Below are 24,421 nucleotides of genomic sequence, written 5' to 3' on the forward strand. Positions count from 1 at the left end.
CGGCATCATTTGAAGGACAAAAAGTTATGTGAAGAACAGTGTGCACCCAAACCACCTCACAATATAGAAAGAAAAAATGGATGCACACTGTGACTGGTCTTCAGTCCTTTAATTGCAACATCCCAAAGTGGCACACAAAGGACAATTAGAGGTACAGATGATTTATGCGTTTCACACAAAGACGCTGTCCTTAATCATAACCCAGGGATGCTACACTGATACTCCTTAAATAGTCCGTCCCGCACCTGACACAGGTGCCGGGCGGTATCAGCATAGGCTCCCCCTGTTTGTTTTATTTCATTTGGTCAATACATTTTTCTCTATTAAGTAGGATACTCTTTATGCGCTATTTGGGTGTCTTTATTCATGTAAAAATGTGTACATATTCACTACCGTGCATGGGTTAAATGGTTCACCTTTGATCAATGTTTTTAAGCAAGCAGTCAAGGCAGTGGGGAGCCTATGCTGATACCGCCCAACACCTTTTTGAGGTTTGGGAGGGACTATTTAAAGAGTATCAGTGTAGCATCACAGGGTTATGATTAACCACTTCAAGACCGCCGCACGATGATGTACGTCCAAACTTTGAACGAGGATATCGTTGTTATGGCAGCAGCTAGCTGCCATAACCCCGGTATCCCCGTTTTCGTGCGGCGGTCGGCTGTCAGATAAAAGTGGTCCCTGCGGTGGATTCGCCGCGAGATCACTTTTATCGGTGGCGGGAGAGGGCCCCCCTCCCGCCGCGATCCGGTGCCCTCTGCCGCTTACCGGAGCCGTCGGTAGCGGCGGAGGCGATCGCGTCCTTCTGTGTGGTGTGTCTGGAGACGAGTGAGGCTAAGATGGCGCTCACTCGTCTCCAATACACTGCTGGGCGGAAGCGACGTCAATACGTCACTTCCGTCCACGCCTCTTAAAGGTACATTTTTTCAAATGTCATTTTTCTAAATTACTTTTTTTTTTTTTTTATTGCATTTTAGTGTAAATATGAGATCTGAGGTCTTTTTGACCCCAGATCTCATATTTAAGAGGTCCTGCCATGCTTTTTTCTATTACAAGGGATGTTTACATTCGTTGTAATAGGAATAAAAGTGACACCATTTTTTTTAAAAAAAAACAGTGTAAAAATAAATAATATATTGTAAAATAAATAATACAAATAAAAAAAAAATTTTTAAACCCCCCCCTGTCCCGACGAGCTCGCGCGCAGAAGCGAACGCATACGCGAGTAGCGCCCGCATATGAAAACGGTGGTCAAACCACACATGTGAGGTATCACCACGACCGGTAGAGCGAGAGCAATAATTCTAGCCCTAGACCTCCTCTGTACCGCAAAATATGCAACCTGTAGAATGTTTTAAACGTCGCCTATGGAGATTTTTGAGGGTAAAAGTTTGACGCCATTCCACGAGCGGGCACAATTTTCAAGCGTGACATGTTGGGTATCAATTTACTTGGCGTAACATTATATTTCACAATATAAAAAAAAATTGGGCTAACTTTACTGTTGTCTTATTTTTGTATTCAAAAAAGTGAATTTTTTCCAAAAAAGTGCGCTTTTAAGACCGCTGCGCAAATACGGTGCAAAAAAAAGTATTGCAATGACCGCCATTTTATTCTCTAGGGTGTTAGAAGAAAAACCATATATAATGTTTGGGGGTTCTAAGTAATTTTCTAGCAGAAAACCCTTTTTTAAACATGTAAACACCTAAAATCCAAAACGAGGCTGGTCCTTAAGTGGTTAAGCACAGCGTCTGTGTGAAATGCGTCAACCATCTGTACCTGTCACTGTCCTGTGTGTGTCACTTTGGAATGTTGCAATAAATTGACTCGTAACCAGTCATGGTGTGCAGCCATTTCTCTTTTCTATACCAGTTCCATGGAAGTGAGCCGGGGCTAGCACCCATGTGTGGATTCCAATCAGCCTGACTATCTCACCTGCAGTGGCATTTCTCTTGTTTTGTCACCTCACATTATATAATTTCTATTCACTGTGCCCCATATTCCCATCGATAATAGTTGGGCAGACACCTGTTAGGCCCATTATCCTCATTTCAAACTGTCCTACTGGACAATTTTAGGGCTCATGCACATTGGGCTTAAAGTGGATGTAAACTAGATTCACGAAATTTGAGCTGGGCACATATATCTGCAGTGTTTTCTTATCTCTCTTCAAAGCACCGAGTCCCGTGTCTGTCTCCTGCTCTGTTCTACTGTTATCAGCATGATAACTTCTGAAAAGTTTTCCAACACACCTGATAAAACCAGGATGAACTTTGTGTCAGGGTGGGTGCTATAAATAGATTAGCAGAAAGCTGCTTTACTCACTGGAAAGCTATGAAAGTCTCTGCCTATCTGGAGGGGGGTGTGTGCCTTTCCTCCAATCAGTCCCAGTGTAATCCAACACTTCTCTCACAGTGCAGAATGAGGAAGTGAAAATTCTAACACGATGAGCACTTTTTAAACAGTATATAAAGCTGAAGACAGCAGATATACATGTAAAACTTATGTAGGAGGATTTGTTACATCTCTGTGTATCATCTGAGGCTGTTCACTTCACTGGGTGTATGTGAGGGTTTACATCCACTTTAAGAAAATGCTGCTTTTACAGGCATTTAGTGTTTTTTTTTCTGCCTTTAAACTCATTTATAGGCATATTAGAAGAGGAACCCTTACAGGCAGAAAAACAAACATCACCAGCACAAGTGAAACTTTTGGGAAGAAAAAAATGTGGAAAGTGCAAAAAATATGTGCCTAACCACTAGGTGCATTTATGTGCATTTACATGTAAATGCATTCTAATGGCTTTAATAAATTAATATTCTAGCCAATAGAATGCATTAGTGTGCATACACTCGAACATGCATAAACACACATAAACACTCATAAATGCATGTGCTTTTACTGCATTTTTAAATAGCTTTCCTGCCAGGAGAAAAGGCATTCAGAAGTGCTGAGCAAATGCTCATGTGCATGTTGTATACTCTGCAGTATCTTATTTCTTGTAGTAAAACCTCAGCCTCTGCTCATTATCTTTAGTAAATTTGGGCTAACCTTGTTATTGAAAATTGTCCTGCTATTGGCCAGTTACATAACTGTGTCATCTGTGGTCTCCTAATTCATTTAGTAAAACACCTGCTTGAACTCTTTTTCTCTAGTACATTCTGCCAATTTTCCCTAATTCAAAAAGTCCTGCTGCTGGCCAATAATACACTGCTATAATTGAGCTATGATTAGGAATTAAGCAAACAACAGGCAAGTATTTTACTACATGAATTAAAAGACGGTAGATGACAGCAACAAGGCAGTTTTGCATTAGCTAGAACAGGGGTGGCCATAGTGAATTACAGGCCAATTTCTATCTGCTGATCAAAGCGGGTCTGTTACTATCTGCAGAAAACACATTTGTTGCTGCAAAAGTATCTAAAAAAACTTTTTTTTATGCTGTAATTACTCAAATTGGATTGCTCCTGCTGCAGGTAGGCCAAGATAGTTGCGAGAGAAGAAAAAAATAATAATTTCATAGCCAAATATGATCCAGCAGTGTTTGCTGTTGCTGACACTGTCCGTGAAAATCATACTGTTGAGTAACACCACTTACAGCTTGTATCCCCCAAATATGCTATTTAAGAGATTTACTGTATGTTTTTTCAAATGTGCCCTCAAAGTTGCAAGAAAAGATCCTCTCCTCGCTACACAGTATTTTGCTTTCATTTGTTTTGCATTGGTATATGTCCTCCATGGCAGTGCCCAAATTCCTATGCCTTTTGACAGTAGTTTTTACCTATTAACCCTAAAAATGAACAGAATTTAAATACAAGATTTACCCCATAGACATCAATGAGATTTTCCTTTAAGTTAAAGTGATTGTAAATGATCACCTTGTAAAACAACCTATTTAATTTAAAATAGAAATGAAAAGCAAAACATTTGTGTATAGATATTTAAAAAAACATAAATACCCCTTTTCCATTTTTTTATAAGTGATCACATTCCCTCTGTTCTCAGCTGCATAAGAGCTGGGGGGGGCAGCACACTGAGCTTCCCAGTGAATGGCTGTGCAGGGGGGGGGTCAGGACAAGTCTGATCATTGAAGGAGAGCATACTGAGTTCCCAGCATAGCTAGAGAACTGACCACGTTGTGCTCTCCTGCTTAGTGTGGTCACTTTTTAATAGGAAAGCAAGGGGACTAGCAGGAACACCAGGGATTTCACATAAACGAAGCAATACAAAGAGAACAGGATACTTTCTCATACAAGTACATGGTACAGCAGGCACATATCAGGAATATGAAGTGTTGGGGTAACAAACGCTTTAAGATGGTGAATCAAACCTAGAGATTTGCCCATCATTGGTCCTCAAAAGCAGCCTTCCATCGGTGTTGTCTTCCTCTCATAAGCATAAGTTCAGTTGGATCAGCCTAGACGAAGGTTGTGGCACAATAAAAGTGTTTAGAGCAAATGATCTACTTCTATATTGACTAAAATTTATGAACATACAGTATAACAAATCGATCAAAGCTGATGCAGATCAAGAGACTGTAAGCGTGTTTCCTTATTTGTAATTATCATTGTTTGGGTGTTTCCTCCTGATCAATTAATTTTGATTGTCAGTATAGTCCTATTGCGTATTTGGTATTATCCAAAATGGGGTAAGCATCACAAGTAGTTTTCTTGATATTATTTTCCTACTTTTTCATATATAATTTGTTCTAATACAGAATGTAACAATGTAAACACTCAAGAGATGTTTTTTCCTTATGGCATTAGCATGATAACTGAAAGCGACAGCTACATTCCCTGGGGGGGTTACAGTAATCTCTACTGGGAAATTGTTATGCTAATTATAAAATATGAAAGTATATTTGCTTGTTTCTAGGGGCGTCCATATTGCTAAGCAACTGCCAAGGCTTAGGTAGAGGCCATCAAGCAGTTGCACCACAAGTCGGTGGTTTCACTGTCAGTCTGCTGTGCCCTGATACTTTGTATACTGTAAATAGGTTTAGATACACTTAAAGAAAACAAAAATGTGACACATTTCAGTATCCTAGCTCTTAAAGTGTTACTAAACTCACAACAGTAAAATCAGTCTGTATATGCAGTAAAGCATGCCTGTTATACTCGCTGTGGAACCTAAGGGGTTAATCTTCTGCTTTGTGTAAAAAGGCTGCTTGATCTTCTATGCACAGATCCTCCCCACCCTGCACTGTCCCCATGGACAAGTCCAGATAAGACAAAGCCTTTGGAGTCAGGCTGCACATGCTCAGTTTGGTGTGTATTGCTAGAGAGGTTTTTTTTTCCTTGGGAGAGTGCATGTGATTAGCACAGGGCCAATCGGCACTGTCCAGACATGTCCAGACAGAGGGTCAGGAGCCCTGCAGCCTCATAGGACAGATCAGTGCAGTATGAAAACTCCTCCTACAAGCTTCACCAGGAACTGATTGAAATCACAAGACTGCTAAATACTGCTGATGAGAAAAGGTATTTAGCTGTTTATAGTTACTAAAATAATTGCATTTCTATGTTCTATGTACCATGGAAGACCACATATGGTTAATGCAGGTTCCTGGGTTTATTAACACTTTAAATGTGGTTGCTGCATTCGTTTTCCAGGCTTTTTTGTCCCCCCACACCTGTCCTACGGTGACAATGCTCCCTGTTTTTTTCACAACCACACCTATCTAGCCCAAAACAGCACATTGCAGTAAATGATTCTTTATAGTAAAGGCTATGAAAAAGTACAATTTGAATATTTTTCAGCCGCATCGTACTGCTCCCTGTGCGCTGCTTTCTCAAAGTTTCAGACAGGGAGCGCACATTAAAGCCCTGTACACACGCTCAAAATATTGTACAAAAAATACTGCTTTTGAAGCGATTGTACAATAATCTGATCGCTAGTACACAGCTTTCGTCCGAAATGTTCCAAAATGACAAACACGAAAATGTTCTCGTACTATACCAGATTATACGATTTTTGTTTAATCAGCACAGTTTTCGTACAGAGATACAATGCAAATACATTACATCACTTCCAAATTTTTATTCTGTCATACAAGAATTTTTGAACTTTATTAACCTATTCATTTTCGATATGGAGTCTACCATGCAAAAAAAAAAAAAAAATCGGACGATTATTCTTACGATAATCTCATAGTGTGTATTAGATTTAAGACTACAGACATCCTTCTGCTTCAATTGTCACTGTCAATCACTTCACCTCTCAGGCTGCTTCTGCATGTCAGGGCAGGCAGTGTCTTCATGTTGGACTGTAGTCTGTGCACAGGACCACACATGAACAGGTAGCAATGTTAGGGTTTCATAGGACCCTGCTAGGGTAAGGAGTCACCCGACAACAGGAAAGTAGGGGCAGCGATAATGGGATCAGGTAAATAAGGAAGGAAACCTAAAAAAAAAAAAGAGTTCAATATCACTTTAAGAGTTTGTGCTGGAAAAGTCACTCATAGGTAACCCTGAAAGTACAAAAATGGCACTGGATTGGGGTCTGACCAAGGCATGGTTAAATATAATACCCTAACACTTAAAACAAACACCTCCCAATAGTTCAATTCATCTGGTGATATAATTTGTAATATATTTATATGTATGTGGATAGGTGGCGCTGCCTCTCCACCTAGGGAGTGACCCCCTGGTGGTAACTAACAGTGTTAGATGTAGATCTTAGTAAGATTACTAGATGGTGTGGGCTTCTGGATGATGTGTACTAGGATACTAGATTCCAATGATAGAGCAAGGTAACCTAGAGCTTATAGATGTACAAGTGAAACTTCAAACAGTAGTTAGTAATATCAAGATAAAATTGTTATACAAAAGGAATTTCACAGTGGTTATACCTTCTAACTGGTATATACAGTGCTTAGTGCTCAATAAATATTGAATATACATCTAAAATTCACTTGATTCGAATTATAATGTAATATATACACAAAACCAGCTTAAATATATTATGGTGTGAGTATGCAACACAAATGCATGTGTCCTGCTGGGTGAGAACAACGACTGTCCCGGAAGCAACACAGAGAGAGCAGGAGCCAGCAACATTGAAAGTTGTGCACTGCAAGTGCTGAGGATCTGTATAGACTTGAGACATTACCATATCCCACACATAAAAACAGCCCAAGATATACCGAAGACCTTAATTGCCAGGAGACAAACTTATAGTCAGGAACTGGCATACCAATCCAAACATCATCCATCACCAGGAGGAACATTGAATCAGGATATCCTTAAAGGGTGGATCCAACAAACAGGAAGACAGCCCTGGAAAAAGACCCCCACTTTCATGCGATTTACCCCGGCAGGGGTTTGGAAGTCTGGTGAGTGGGGAACTGAAGGGGAGCACCACCGTCACCTTGATGTTGTTTTTGCACAAGGATTTTGCACAAGTCACTTTGGATGGCATTTTAAGCACCTAACACTATTAACTGAATTTGAAGGCTTGCACTATTAATTAGGACTGTGTTTTCTTAAAAACATTGCATTTGTGTTGCATACTCACACCATAACATTTTTAAGCTGGTTTTGTGTATATATCACATTCTAATTCGAATCCTGTGGATTTTATATGTATATTCAATTTTTATTGAGCACTGAGCACTGTATATACCAGTTAGGAGGTATGACCACTGTGAAATTCCCTTTGTATCACGATTTTATCTTGATATCACTAACTACTATTGGAAGTACATCTATAAGCTCTAGGTTACCTTGTTCTATCATTGGAATCTAGTATCCTAGTACACATCATCCAGAAGCACATACCATCTAGTAATCTTACTAAGATCTACATCTAACACTGTTAGTTACCCTAGGTGGAGAGGCAGCGCCACCTATCTCCATACATATATATATTCATACTTCCGGGCTGCACCTTTGTAGCACCTAGGGGAGGCAGCAGCCTAGCATAGCCCTACCTAAGCGCGGTATTTACTGACTACAAGTATAATATGTGAAGCCTAAAGTAGCTATCTACAACAGGGTAAGTGTGATCCCATGTAGAGTTAGACTTGGATCTAATAACAGTGAAAAGTAGAAACACTCCCACAGTGGGACAGCAGGGAGCATGCCTAACCCTCAAGAATGAGCCAAATGTTAGAGGTAGCCTAGAGCCTCTTCCATATTAGCTGACCTTACCTACCTGCAAGCCTTTAGCTTAAATCATACTCAGCAGTACCCCCTCACCCTCTCATCTCCTTTACTGGACCAAGGTACCCAGAAGTCACAGGTGAAACTCATTAATGCAGAGGTAACATATAAACTAGAAGCACAGATAGGCTTAGCTGAAATCTAAACCAGGACATTAACTTGCCAAGGCAACATTAACAATAGAACCACCATATTATATAGCATGATCATTAAAAATATAGTCATTTTTTTGCCAGTAATCCTATAATCTGTTTGGCAGGGCAGTATAGCAAACTACCTAAAATTTGAGAACTTATGATAATTTTAGTGATTCTCTTCTGTGTTGAACCAAATGTTTAGAATACATTTACCTGTAATAGTGTGATGTGAAAGAATAGGTTGGTGTATTGACCACAGGTCAAGAATGCTTACTTAGCCTACCCCCACTAACATTCCACATTCTCTAGGCTTCACTATTGATTGGGTTGATGTTCAGGCTCAAGGAGAAAGTTTATTTTTGGATTAGATGTTGGCTTATATCAGCTTTTCCAGCTTTACACATTGACATGCCCTGGAATTTCTCAGTGGCTTTAGCAGGTTAAAAATTCCTTGTCATAGTGTAGAAGGAAAATATAACCAAGGCTTACAGTAAATGTACTATTAAACATTGTCATAAGGTTTGAATATGCTAAATAGACCTGAAATTTATATACACGACTTAAAATGTCCTTTATTTTTACAGAATGTATTGTATATTCTATCTCAGACCAGTTTATTTACAGAGTGGGCTGGTAATAAGTTGAATGCATTTTATCTTGAGATCTTTTTATGACAGTGAGTATAAGTATAATGTCAAAATTGACTGGGGAATATATAGGTGCCCTGACATCAAAAGGTTTTTTTTAACTGGCTTCTTACACTGTGTGTGTTGCGTCATTTGAAGTGAACTTGGAAGTAAACTGATTTCTTGTAACTTTGTCCTACAGCAACCTTTCTTATCAAGAATTCTGTGCAAACCTAGGTTTATTCCAGAGGTTGCTATGGGTTCATGTGTGACACCAATGACTTTCCTAGCTATTCTTCCCACTTACTACCAATGTAAGAAGCATTTTTCCCACTGACCGCCAATTTGGGAAGCGTTCTTTCCACTGACCACCAATGTTAAAAAAAAAATTTTCACTGACCACAAATTCTTTCCACTGACCACCAATGCAAGGAGCATTCTTCCCCTTGACCAGAACTAACTACATGTAAAAAAGAGGAACTTTGACTTATCTGTAAATTCCATATCTTGGAGTACAGTACAGGACACAGGCAAAGTATTTTTAGACCCTGGAGTATAAGCTTGTACCTTCAGGTGATTAGAAACTGGAAAGCTTTTGAGGATAAGCCCACTGGGAGCCTCACCTGTAATCCAACCCCACTCTGTGAATTCTCAGTTTTGTAGCAAGCAATTTAGAGTAACCAATGAATGGAAAGGAGGGTGGCCTGTGTCCTGTACTGTACTCCAAGATATGGAATTTACAAGTCAAAATTCCTCTTATTTTAATAGTACAGTACAGGAAACAGGCAAAGTATTCATAGACCCAGGGACATCCCCAATCATTGAATAAGAAGGATGGGTAACAACAGGCAAATAGAGCTTTGCCAACAGGCCCAACAATAAGAAGGTTCAAAAAGACCCACATTCAGAGTACCGCAGCCGTAACCCTGCGGCTGAATGCTGCAGATTGAACATCCACCTTAAACAGCTGGGATACAAAGGCTTGGTGTCAAATTGCCCAGGAAACTCTCACCCATTTGGTTGAATGGACAAGTAAATGCACAAGAGGAAAGTTTTCCTTGAGAAGGTAGGCTCTAGCAATTATACTTTTTATCCATCTCACGATGGAGGACATGGAAGCAGTTTGACTTGTTGCAAGGTCCCAATAACAGGACAAATAGGCAATCCATCTGTCTGATTGAAGCTGTAGCTTTGAGGTAGACTCCAATGGCTCTGATAATGGTCAGACAATGAAGGGAGATTTCTTTTAGATGCATTTGTAGCAGAACGTAAGGATGGTAGGACTGTGTCCTCATTGGGGTGGAAGACTGATACCACCTTGGGAAGAAAGGATGGTCTTGGGCATAAGACAACCTTGTCTTTGTGCAGTATAAGTCTGAAAATTTGCCCATGGTACTTTAAATGAGACATAACACATTCGTGAAAAAATATAAATTTATTAAACAATGAATAAAAAATTAGTACATACATGCACAGTATGAGAAACGACTACTGACAAGAGACAGCCACCAACTGAGAGACATGTCTGACAGACCAGTAAGGCTACTTGAAAAAGAGAACATCTAAGAAAATATCCCTGATGGGTTTCAAGGGTGGTTTCTGCAGGACAGGAAAAACCAAGTTGAGACACAAATGATGTCCAGGGTGCTGCACTGGGAGCTCAATGCAAGATACATAAAAGTATTTGCAAGGGAAAGCAAAGCCAGGAGTCTTTCAAATAAAGTAGATAAGGCTGAAACCGGTCCTTTCAGCATGTTTAGGGCCATGTTCTGGTCAAGACCTGATTGTAGGATGGCCAGAATGTGAGACACAGAGTAATCTCTGGGATTAAAGTGCATGTGTTCACGCTGGGTAAAAAAAGATTTGCAGGTAAAATAGTAGCTCTTCCTGAAAGTGGCTTTTCTTGCTTACAGTAAGACAGGAATAGCAGACTCAGAGAGCCCTGTATCTTTAACCTGGGCTTCAAGTGACATGCAACTAAAGCTAGCGACTGAGAAGCAGGATGGAATTGAGGGTCCTGAGACAGCAGTTCCTGGCCTGTTGGTAAAAGGCTAGAGGTCATCTGCTAGAAGTCTGACTATGTCTGTGTACCAGGCCTGTTTGATGCAATTGAGAATGACCATTTTCCTCTCTTGCTGTAACTTTTTGAGTAGACCAAGCAGAATTCACAACAGAGGGAAGGCATAGATCAGCTGTACTACAGAGATCGCTGGACAGTGAGTCTCCTTCCATGAGATTATATGGTCTTCTTCCTTCAAGGCTGTAAGACTCCCGGTACCCCATTGGTGCTTGATGTAAGCCACAACTGTGGCATTTCCTGATTGCACCCTCACATAAGGGCGGGGGGGGGGGGGGGTCCAGTGTTTCAGAACAATCCAAATTGCTCTAAATTCTAGGCTATTAAAAGGAGAGCTTGGCTTCCATGGGTGACCATGTTCCCTGGATCATGAGGAACTGGAACACTCTCCAGCCAGAAAAACTGACATATGTTGCTATTACTTTCCAACAATAGGGAAGGAAAGACTTCGCTACTGATAAAGCTGGGCTGGAGATCTACAAAGGTAGGGAATTTCCTTGTTTGGCTTGGCTCAACAGGAGCATGGGTAGGTTGAGAGAAGGAGCATGCTTGTTCCAAGTCAACAAGATGTTGTGTTAAAGAGGCCTTGAATGAAATTGAGCCAATGGTACAGTCTTGAAGGAGGATACCGTGAGGCCTAAAACCTTCATGGGTAATCTCTTTGAGGGATGTCTCTGTGACCTCAATTCCTGAGCTTGGGTTCTGAGAGAATTCCTTTCTAGAAGGAAAACCTTTGCTTGGGATGTGTCCAGGACCAGACCCAAGTATTCCAGGTGAAGAGAAGGCCAGAGAGCATATTCTTTAAAAAAGATCACCCAACTGAAAATCTGGACCATCTAAAGGACATTTGCAGACAGCTGGAAGGGAGATGAGTCCTTCAGGAGAAGGTTGTCTAGACAACCTGTGACATGGATGCCCTGAGTTCTGAGAAGGGCAATAAGAGGTGCGAGCACCTTTGTGAATACTCTGGTAGCAGAGGACATGGGGCAGTGTGACAAACTGGAAGTGACTGTCTATGGATGCCATGTATTTCATTTGTCTCACAGAGCCAATTATCGAGCTTGCAGATTGTTGGGCTTTGGTACTGTGAACAGGTTTGGATAAAGTCCTTTCAACCTGTCTTTTGGGGGTACTGGCACAACAACTCCCTGGGAAATTAGATGGTTCAGGGCATTTAGCAAATCTGACAGGCTTTGGTTGATTTGAGAGAAGAAAGCAGTGAGGATGTAGTTTTGAACCCTAATTTGTACCCCCTTGAAACCAATAGAAACCAATTGAACCCACAGGTCTGGGGGGGGTCTATGACCCAAAGAAAGACAAACTGCAGCCAACATCCTCCCACTCAGTGCATCTTCATTGGGATAAGGGCTTTGGGGAATACCTGGTGGGCTTTATGGCCCTAGTCTTAAGTCAAATGTAATGGCTGAATTTGGGTTTCGAAGTTGAAGCCTGGATAGAGCAAGTAGGTGCTGTTTTGCTGAGGTAATGATTAAGCACAAGATGTGAAAACGCGTCTACATGACCACAGTTAGGTGTCTCTGGTGTTATCTTTGTGAAGCAAAATAAAAGGCAATCGGAAGTTCTGGATGTGCAGCCATTTCTTTCTTCTTTCCAAGTTTCCCACGGAGGCAGGCCGGGGTTAGCACTCTGCAAGATACTCCAATCAGCCTTATCTTTATACACCTGGAGCAGCGGTTCTTTTTCTTGCTGAGTTAGAGGTTTTGGGATCTTCTGCTGTGGAAGTAAAACATTCCCACCCGTGGCATCTTTAATAAATTGGTCAAGTATCTCCCCAAACAGATGTCTTCTTTGAAAAGGCATACATGTAAGGTGTCTTTTATAGGCAGCTTCAGCTTTCCAGGCTTTTAGCCATAAGATTCTGCTCTTGTGAATGGAGATTAGGGTTATTCTGTAAATGTGTCTATTGACATGCTCTAGGGCATCCTCACAAGAGCTGTTTATTGCTCTAGTCAAGTTACATATATAGTCACAACAGTAATCTTTAACCAATCAGAGAATGTGCCTATATTTTGCCTATAGAACACAATTAACTGTTAGTTTGGCTTTCTGCACCAGGCCATGGTGGAGGTATGTTTAAAATCATATTTATCTTTTGCAGCCCTACTATGAAGAATACCAAGATATCCTTTGGTGATTGTTTGTGGTGCTGCTGCCTGTTTGTGTATCAGGATTCTTCAATGTTATCATTAGGAATGTCACATAGTACTAATGAACTCTATAGGCAGTGTTACGGTTAACAGTTGTAGGCGAAGTGCTGTTATGGATGTCAATACTCTGTGGAACTTTAAAGCGGAGTTCCACCCAAAAATGGAACTTCTGCTTTAAGTGATGGTGACCCCCTGACATGCCACATTTGGCATGTAATTTTTTGGGGGGGCAGCGGATACCCAGTTTTTATGGGCACCCAGCTCCCACTTCCTCCCTGGGCTTCGCAGCACCAGAAGAAAGTTCACCTCTCCCTCCCTGCAATCTTATGGGACACGTCACAGGTCCCAGAAGATTGCACGGCCACTCACATTGCACAGTTCGGCTCGCGCATGCGCAGTGCATGCCGGGCTGTGAAGCCACAGCCGGGCGCCCACGGTTAGAATGTCGGCACCTCGGAGAGGAGGGGGAGAGGAGCGAGGCTTCGTGTGCCCGCAGCGCTGGACCGTGGGACAGGTTAGTGTCTGATTATTAAAAGTCAGCAACTACACTTTATGTAGCTGCTGACTTTTAAATGGGTGGAACTCTGCTTTAATTCTTCTGTTGCTTTGGCCTTCTTCAGGAGTCTTTTTCATTCCAAATTGTTGACTGCTTTTTTCATTCATATTTTCAAATCTTCCTTAAATCAAGTATTTCAGACTCGAATGAAACAGAAAGCAAAACTCAAAGGAATACAGCTTTAGGGGGTTGCATTATTTCCACTGATGGCCACACAGTAATATCTAGGAAAATAATATAGGTCTTTGGTAATTAACATTTTAAAAATTGCAACATACACCATTTTATAATGAAAGGGCTATAAAAAAGGTTACTGAGGTATTCAGCTACAAAACAGATTAAGGAAGTATAGGCATTTATCAACAGGAGAACAGCTGGAAACTCATTAAATGTAAAGCCCAACTCCAGCTTTCAAGTCCAATGCACATCCCCTCTCTAGAAATCCTCCCTTTTCCCACACGCTCCAGCATACATATCTAAATTACAGGAGAATTCCACATGGTCATGACAAGTTTTCCCCTCTTTCTCTTCTCCAGTGTTAGCAGTGGGCTGCCTCACTGCTGCATAGAATGGGACTCACTTTGTGACATATTAGTACCATTCATTGCAGCATTCTACTGTGAGCCATTGGGGTGTGCCCATGACAGTCTGAGCTCACAAGGAGGAGTTAGATAACGCTGGGCATCATTCAATCAGGGGGTAACAGTCAACAAAGTGGAAAGTCTGTGAGGGAGATCACCAGGAAAAAAGTGAGTATGCTCACCTGGTCTTTGCAAAATAGGCTTTGTATTCTTAGTTGAGTCTTGGTGTGCTTTGTGTATTTCTTCCAGATCTGTGCAAAAATCCAGTGTGAAACTTTGCCTGCCTCTGTGTGGGAGCTTCCTCTAATAAAGACTGGGCACCGCTGCTCTCTCCTTGTGCAGAATAATTATTATTTATTATTATACAGGTTTTATATAGCGCCAACAGTTTGCACAGCGCTTTACAACATGAGGCAGACATAATTAGTATGGTATCTGCTCCCTCCTGTAGTTTTCTGCAGGCAGCCTATAGTGGTTGGACCTCAAGGGTCCTTCCCACAGCCCTGCTATGGGCAACATGGTGATGATGCCACCTCTACTTGGTTTGCAAAAGCATTTGGTGCATACATTGTTGAAGTAATCTGTGCAATAATATACAATCTAATATATCCTATATCAGCCTTTCTCAACCAGTGTGCCGCGGCACACTGGTGTGCCGTCAGAGGTTCTCAGGTGTGCCGCGGGATCAGGGGAGAGAAGGGCTGTCAGATGAGCCCGATCTCCCGATCCCCCGATCCCCTGCCGAACTGTACATCGGCACTGTGAGAAACTCCGTCAACCTCAGCAAAGTGAAAGTAAAGTGCAAGGGAGTGTGCTCTGCTCTCTGCTTCCCCCTGCAGTGCAGTACCTGGCTGAATGAGGAAACTGGAAAGGTACAGTACTGTGCTAGAAGCTAGATTCGTTTTAAAAGGGCTTTATACATGTGTCTTTGTGTATGTGTGTGTGTGTGCATGTGAGTGTCTGACTGTGTGTGTGTGTGCATGTGTGTACATGTGTCTGTATGTGTATTTGTACATGTGTGTGTGTGTGTGTGCATGTGTATGTATGTATGTGTCTGTGTGTGTGTGTGTGTGTATGTATGTGTCTGTATGTGTGTGTGTATGTATGTATGTGTCTGTATGTGTGTGTGCATGTGTCTCTATGTGTGTGTCTGTATGTGTGTGCATGTGTGTGTGCACGTGTCTGCATGTGCGTATGTACAAGTGTCTGTATGTATGTGTCTGTATGTGTGTGTGCACGTGTATGTGTCTGTATATGTGTGTGTATGTTACTTTTAATCCTGACACCCCCACCCCCATTCCTGTACCATCAGAACTGCTTTTGTAGGTCTTGTTTGTGATAGCAGCAAGGACTGCTTCTCCTCTGAAAAGCAACCTATGCACAGATCGCTTTTCAGAGGCATTTGACAGGTGGTAAAGAGGCATTATGTTGCCTCCTCACCACCTGTTTTAATGCAGCATCACTACACTGCAACCGTGCAATGTACACAGTTGCAGGGTAGTTGCAGTTCAGCTCCATTCACCCTGGGTATACCTCCAGCTGCAGCCACAACATGTGTACACCCCCAGCTGTTGTCTCTGCAGCTAAAGGGGAAGAATTTGGGGGTGGTAAAAACAGCTTAACCATGTGCTTTTACCATCCCTCCAACGCGACATGTGAACAAGCCCTTGGTTCACATCTGTGTTGCTGCATGCTGCGTGTAGTGCAGCCCATTCATTTCAATGGGATTCCCTAACCACAAAAATTCAGGGAAGGAAATCCCCGACCTTTTTTTTTTTTAAATTGCACTGCACCAAAAGCATCCCACATTTTCCAATGTGTAAGGTACCATTAAGAATTAATGGCACCCCTAAAGAGCAGAGCATTTGTCTGTGTGTCAGGAACGAGTGCGATTTTGCGCATGTTCCGCAACACACAGTAACGTGAACTAAGCCTTGGACTGGGGTGCCTCAAGACTGAAAATACTTTTTAAGGGTGCCCGACTGGAAAAAGGTTGAGAAACACTGTCCTATATAACTATTGCATACATGTATCAACTTGTCTAGTCCCTATAATTGCTAGTCTAATCTATCAGAGTATGCTAGGCCTAATGATATAATGTTAACTATGAAGACAGACACATTTGCTTAGTGAAAACAATATCTTCCATTTATTTCTCAAGAAAATAGGACTATACTATACAGCAGAATTAGGAAAAACTAACATAAAGGTATTAAAAGAGATTACACTGTTACAAAGCTTATAATCAGAACACAATACAAAAATATACTTATCACATCCTCGGCTGGTCTCAAGATGTTGAAAGAGAGAGCTCTGTGCCGCATGGCTTAGGCCCAAACCAGCATTCAGAGAAAAGTCCCAAGATGGTAGAGAGACAGCCTCATGGCAAGGCTTTGCAGCGAAAAAGAGAGAGAGAGAGAGAAATTGCCTGTGTGTGCTCCTTTCAGGTGGTGGGCTTGAGCCAAGCCATTGTTATTCTGATTACAAAGCTTTGATGTGTTTCATTCCAACTGAGGTTACCTGGCTGTATCAACCAGGAAGTGAAATACCAGAAGTATGATATTAAACCATGTTGTTATCCAACAATTGTGAATTTATATTCTTTGTGGCTATTGTAGCATTTATAGTATATCTTCTTACACCTCTTTAGTTCAATTTTGGTGGGACCATAGATTTTTTTCTTACATTTTTCCCCAAGTACCCAGCTGACTTTTTCTTATTAGGCTCCATGTTTCTATTACTACTGGATTTATCACCATAGTATATATAGTAATCTTTATAGACACAAGATGCCAACTCTAATGTATTACAGAGTGGAAAATAACAACAATTTGCTGCAGATTTTCTAGCTAGTATTTCACGTGTTACTAGCATTTCAAAATATTGGAAAGACTTGGCTCTGTGAGAACGGAGTCTCACGGTAAAAAAAAAAAATTTCACCATCTTGTTTATCATATTCTTTCATACATTCAGTCTTCATATTGTAAAGTTATAGGCCTGCTTTTATAGCTGCTTTTAAAAGACACTCATTTTTGCACCAGAATCTGCACTGACCTTGCCATTATGATTTTATTTCCTGCTTACACCAGTAGGGGGAAAATCTTATTGAAAATTGTCCCATGAGATGTCTTGCATACCTGGTGGTCCTGCCCAAGACAGATGGGGTTCTGGTTCAGGGTTTTCGGTCTGCTCTAAACCCTCTACCATTTAATGGTTTGCAAGGACACAAAGTTGGCCCTATTGCCTTGCCTGATTCCCGGCTTATTTGCACCCCAGCAGAAGCTGGCTACTTTTTATTTCTGCTAAACGGACCATAGCACAGGCCTGGAAGACCCTGCGTGTTGCCTTTCAAGGAGTAAAGTCACGTATGACTGCCTTGATGCTCCATGAGCAGATGTCTAGCATTGTGAACAACACATCCTAAATTTCTCAAAGTCTAGAAACCATGGATTTCCTATGAGTTTCCCTCACTTCAACCGGCATGTTCAGGCCTTCTTTTTTTTTCCCCTTTTCTTTCCATTTTGCATTTATTATCCTTCGATATCATCCCAATTGCATAAAGGTGTTTAACTACAATTGTTCTGTTCCTATTCCTCTGTAATACCTGATCATTCTTTAGCCCCTGCGCGGGCGACCTATATGCTTCTGATTTCTTATGTTGTGTCATAAAACCAATAAATACACTGAAACAGAAAATTGTCTCAAAATTTAAAACATATTAACTTAAAGCACAACTGTCAGAGTCCTATTTAATGGATGACATTTCTGGAACTCAAGGGAATGGTTATGTAGGCATCAACGTTCCCCTTTAGAGCCAAATGAGAGTATCCTTTCTCTGATCTGTATGTCATAAAGAAATCTGAATTAGATGTAGCCCCTAGACCTAAGCATATGAGAACTAATAAGAATCAGTACATTCTTAGTCCAGAAGCTGTGCCATTGCATATTATCCCTGCTCCCCATGACTGATGCAGTAATAACTTATAAAGAACCTGACCTCTACACCCCAGGGTAGAAAAAGTTTAGCCTAACATACTGGATCCTGTTACAAAGAGAGAATGAGTGGCACTCACAATTAATGGCAAGAGCTGGGTGCCGATGCAGGAAGAAGCTCATCTTAGCTCCAAAAAAGATCCACTACACAAGAGAAAGAAACCAGCTACACATCACGCTATTTCAACACAGATAAAATAATTTAATGTACTGAACATAATGCAACAGAGAGTCCTGTCCAGGGAAGGCTTTCACTAATGCGTTTCACCCACAGTTGGGCTTAATCCTAAATTAGGCCCATTTGTGGATGAATGCATTACATAGCTGTGAGTGAAGCACATAGGAGGAGTTCCCTGTGCAGGGCTCTCTGTTGCAATGTGAATGGCACACTAAATTACTTCACCTACATTGCAGCAGTCACGTGTGCAGCTAGTTTCTTTATCTTATAGTGGAACCTGCTGCCAGCATCTTTAAAAAAAATCATATGTCTGTGATGGGGTGGGGGCAAAGGCAATCACTTTAGAAATGATTAAAACCTCAATAAATGAGGTACTGGACACATTCTTACGAAGTCTCAAACACTGGAAAACTCCCCATCCTCACTTTGTTAGTGACATATGGTATTACTAGCTCTATATCTCTGAAATATAATAATTTATTTCTCATGCATGCCCTAGCTGTCACTTTACAGTGAAGGCTTGACTGTAGATCAACAGACAGTTCTCATTTTATGCACACTCACGAAAAAAAGACCCACAGTTTGCCTTTGTAAATTTGACTTGCTGGGTACATGACAGCTTATCTGTCAGCTGACACCAGTACTGCACAGTGAAGCTGGAATGCACGTATATGTAGCACCTGGCATAATTTACACAGCTTATCTAGTAATACCACCTCACTTGTTGTACCTGAAGATGAAGGGAGTGGCCATGCTGGATTTTATTTGATGCTCTAATACAAAAGGCATTGATTCACAATGACCCAGAGCCCAGCCTTCAAAAATTAACTAACTGGTCTCTTGTCTTCTTATTTGGAACAGGGAAGCTGGTCCTACTTACAAATTTTTGTTTACAATTACCCAGCTGAGTACTAGTTTCTCAGACCCAGCTCGCCATAGGTTTCTAACATGGCTTGCCCCCTTATTGGTTTAAGACTTCTGCTTGATTCCTGTGCTCTTTCTCTCTCCTTTTTTCTTGTATTTCTAAACATTTTCTCCATATTCATTTCAAGTTTTGTTTTCACAAATGCTTTGATATTATTATGTGTATTTCTTCAAGACATGATCATGACTGGCATATGGCCTTCACATTTTATCATTTCTGTAGGAGGTGTTCCTTGTAGAATTTAACAAAAATTCAACAAAATCAAATCAACTAAGCCTCCGTTCACACGGGTGTGACTTGTCATGCGATTTGACATTTCCAAATCACATGACAAGTCGCACCCTATTGTTGGCAATGGAACCGCTCAAATCGGTGCGACCAATTTGAACATAGGGTTCCTGCACAATTTTTTGCGATTTCAGGTGTGACTTGCATAGACATCTGTGCATGAAGTGGCACAGATGTCAGCCAAGTAGCACCTGAAAATCACGCTGACCTGCTACTTTGAAATCGTGCTACTTCTAGGAAAGTAGCACGATTTCAAAGTAGTATCAATGTGAACCAGGGCTAATTGCATTAAATGTGAATAAAAATAATTTGGGATACTCTGGGTACAGAACTTTATTTTCATTTGCACTCAGTTAAACATGTCCTAGTGTGTTGGAAAGCAAGCACCAAATTATACAGTACAACCTGTGATCTTAGTGTGATCTTGCATAACTAATGTAGGGATACCCCCAAAGGAGCTGCTGATTAGGATAGATTCTCTGGTCTTTACATCAACCTCCTCCAAGAAACCTCAGCCCCTCTAGAATACAAAGTGATTAACACTAAGGACAAGGCATAAGATGACATTTGGCATCCAGATCAACATAAACAGTAACAAGGCCACCTCAGCAGTGCAGTAGTAATAAAGTTTAATCTACCAAGTGCTGGAACTATACTGGTGGTGATGCTAGTCCTAGACTGACAGGGTATGCACTGTCAAAAAGAAAAGGAGGGTGGTAAAGAAGGGGGAGGCAGGCAAACAAAGGGTACTTGTAGAATAATTATTAGGGGAGGGGCAGTCCTTTGAGATGTTCATTCCTGGATATCATTGGGGCTCTTTAAGAGTGTTGGTACACTTAACAACAGTCCCAGTTAAGCTGAATGCAGTAGAAGTACAGTATAGGTATCCCGGCACAGGTGCAAGGTAGATGTGGTTCAGATGCGGTAAAGATTTGGGATAATGCAGTATAAGGTTGGTTTAGACGCAGTCTAGGTTTGGAACAAATGCAATATAGAGTGCAGTATGGATTTTTTACGCACCTCAGCTCCCGCACTGCAACGAGGAAGAGGTTTCCAGTGTAGTCTGGTAAAAGCTGTCCCAGCACTTCCTTCCATCTCAATGTCCTAGGGCAGTGATGGCGAACCTTGGCACCCCAGGAGTTTTGAAACTTATTCCCCATGATGCTTATGCTCTCTGCAGTGTAGTTGAGCATCATGGGAAGTGTAGTTCCAAGACATCTGAGGTGCCATGGTTCGCCATCACTGCCCTAGGGGAACTGTATTGTAAAGGTCCATAAGTCCCACTCTGGGATTGATGTTTTAGACTACAATTCCCATGATCCTCAGCATTTTGCATAGAAGTTTATAGACTTTCCCGGCTATTGTGCAATACAACATTCAGCATAACAGAAGAAAGTGAAAGTAAACTGATTGTAACTCCTTCTCCATCTCCAGCACCTGGCTACATAAACATTCATGCAAAACCAACCAAATAGCAACAAAAAAAGCAAATAAAGTTTCTATTTGACCTACAATATTTAAGTCACGGAATGCCCAGGGAGTTTTTGTGCAAAAGATCTTTTAAATATCTCTTAGTGTATGGCCAGCCTAAGGTGTGTGTTCAGTCATAAATGAGATGGATAAAGATACAAGCATTAGTATTTTGTACTGTACTGCATATGAATTACTATTCCTACAGTGATAGGGTACCTGGTTCCTTGTGCTTAGAGTACCTGTGTGGACTTCTTAGCTCTTGTTATCTTATATATGTTGTTTAGGCACAACTCAAATGTCACTGGGACCTTGATGATTAATTACACATGATCATCAATACTGTTTGATCTCTTATCTACTATTTGGTCAGGTCGAATGTTCAGGTGCTTTTCATGAACTATTTAGTAGGTAACATGATATAACATCGTCAGCAGTTTCTGAACTCAACTTGAAAATCTTACTGATTAATAATTCTCTGTTCTGTTATATATATTTAGAATGGAAGCTGCAAATTTAAGATGGAGACTGTGAAGTCAATCATATCTTTACACACAGCGGTTTGGTATAAGGCTTAATTATTTGTTTAACAGATTAATGGTTATTTCAACTGCTCAACTTCAGGAAGTTTAGATGGATCCTTAAGCACACAAAAGAATCTTTAGACAGATTTAAAGGTATAAGTGAGCATCCTGCGGTACCTGCATGGTGTATTGCCATACTTTAATGGGTTTGGGTGTCCAGCAAGTTCACGTTTACATGTCTATGTGGTATCTCAAATTTACTATTTTTTTTCAAGCGAGCACCACCAGGAGTTGGTTGATATTTGCATACTAGAGCTCACCTATCTTAGTGTGCTGTAGAGGAAATGAAAACAGGTATTCAGGCACCTGGAAGTTCCTGCAAGATATAGTAAATAGCTGTTTGAGATGTTGCAGATACTCCAATGACTTGCTTTAAACAAACATCATATAGTGATAAAAACATTAACTAAAATTTGTCTTTTTAATCACAGATAAGAGAGAAAACGGAACACCCTGAAAACTAAAAAAAGAGTGCCTTGGAAACTAACAGGAACACTTATATCATATTCCATTGTGAACAAATAAATTTATTTTTGCATATTGACAAATTTATGTACTTCCATGTCTATTCAAACATGCAATTGTATGTCCATTTTACAGATGTTGTGTATAAATACTGTAACTGCCAAAAGTACTGATAGTTTCATGTTTGTGACACCTCAATGACTGTAAAAGCCATGTTCTCGGCTGAGCCAATATGAATAAGGAATGTAGTCACACTAAAGTGTAATGAGGGCAACTTGTCCTTTCTTACAATTAAAAATTATAATGCTAGGTAGTGTAATCCTCTGCTCACCCCTATACAGTAGTTATAATTTTGCTGTACTAGTACAGGTTATGTATATACTGTGCCTCTTGCAAACTTTTTAGTTTTGTTGGTTGCCACACTGTGCATACAAGGATTCTCTCTAAAGTTTGGCATTCTTGTGGGATCGAAGAAGTAATGCAGGCATGGTTTTCAGCAGCCGATAACAAGGTCAGTTAGGAGAATCTCTGTGAAGGCATCATGTACCCAAAAATTTCATGGGTTCTTCAAAAGCCCGTACAAGCATGAAGGCCTGCTCACATCTAGCAGCATGGTCCTACAATTTCAGGGCAAATTAGTTTCTTGTATACATATACATATACATATATACATGTTCTCTCTTCACACCAAATGCATCTGACGCTATAGTGCCATGGTCTAGTTTCCAATTGAAATCTACTGAAAGAGAGGACTTCAAAATCCAAAACATCCAAAAATTTTGAAAAACACAAATTAGCATGTGCTTCATGAATGATGTGAAACAGAACCTAAGTAGTAGGGCATCTTTTTTGTAAAATGCCAGTGAGCAGATGCAGGGCCACACATAATCAGGATTCTCTGAATCACCCCTTCCTAAAAGGAACCTGTCAAGATGGGAAAATGGGAGCTGCCACTGCTGAATTGTTTGTGAAGTTTATCCTTACCCGTGTTTTGCTAATTCATCTGTTTTTGACACAGCACATCTGTTTTCTTGGGTATACCAGCACCTGATATGCACATGCTTGGCTTGGGTTAATGATGCACAAAGTAATGAAGAATATATAATAATGGCAGTTCTGAAGCTTACAGCTACAAAAAGAAGTCAAGCCGAGGCAAATCATATATTTCTATCTTAATATATTTGTTGGGTTTTGTTAGATTTAATCAGCACCAGAAGCTGAAACTGCAATAATGCCAACAGTGCCAGCTGCTGAAGATGCCTATGGTAAGAACTGAATTTCAATTTCTGAGCTGCAGTTTTCCAGGCAATTAAAAGTAGAATGAGGGACCAACTGTTGTTTAAAAGGGGGCAGAAATAGTAGATGACTCATTTGAGCCACAGTGTAGGGCAGTGATGGCGAACCTTGGCACCCCAGATGTTTTGGAACTACATTTCACATGATGCTCATGCACTCTGCAGTGTAGTTGAGCATCATGGGAAATGTAGTTTCAAAACATCTTGGCAGCCAAGGTTCTCTATCACTGGTATGGGGGAATCCCAAGTAGACTGTCAGTTACAGTGCATCTGTCAGCACCCTAACGCTGATGTCATAATGATGATTCTGCTCCTGACAACACACTAGCATTGTAAGAAATTAACTTGCTAACCTGGGAACAGTGATGGAGTAACATTTTGCTATGCCTGCCAGAGAGGGAATGATCCCACAAAAAATAGTAAGTGGCCATCTAAGTGATCCTGTCTTGGCAAGTTGTCAACTGGACGTGATAACTTGCTCTGAGATATAGAAACAGAATCCATTACCAAAGTGCTAGCACAAAGCAGTGCCTGCACATACCTTTAGATGCTTTGTACTGCAGCTGGGAAGCCCAAAATCTTCAGGATTTGACATGTTATAGTTAGTTCTGACCCTTTAGTACAGGGGTGTCAAACTCAATTTCATTGTTTGCCGCATCAGCATTGGGGTTGCCCTCAAAGGGTCAGTTGTATCAGTAAACACTAGATGTCCACTCCTCCTTACATCAGATGTCAAGAGACCCTTCATCCTCAGAACTTAAGATTCCCTAACTCTTCCCTACATCACAGTGCACTCCCCTTAAATTGTGCTGCTGCTGGGAAGAAGCTATGGGCAGAGCTGGGAAGCAGAAAGTGCAGGTCTGGAGGAGGACCAGAGGTGGGCTGGAGCCAACTGGCAGAGTCTGCTGAAAGCTGAGAC

General features: G+C 41.0%; 1 protein-coding gene across 2 annotated transcripts in view; it reads left to right on the forward strand.

The window, feature by feature from the left end:
* ALKAL2 (ALK and LTK ligand 2) overlaps positions 1-24,421 on the forward strand; it is a 114,174-nt gene extending 89,753 nt beyond the window's left edge. For both annotated transcript variants that reach the window (XM_073625457.1, XM_073625459.1), the window contains one exon: positions 22,174-24,421. The gene's annotated coding sequence lies outside the window, so the exon portion shown is untranslated. The remainder of the gene's footprint in view (positions 1-22,173) is intronic.

This window comes from Aquarana catesbeiana, linkage group LG04, assembly GCF_042186555.1.
Source record: "Aquarana catesbeiana isolate 2022-GZ linkage group LG04, ASM4218655v1, whole genome shotgun sequence".
Taxonomy (NCBI): Eukaryota; Metazoa; Chordata; class Amphibia; order Anura; family Ranidae; genus Aquarana; species Aquarana catesbeiana.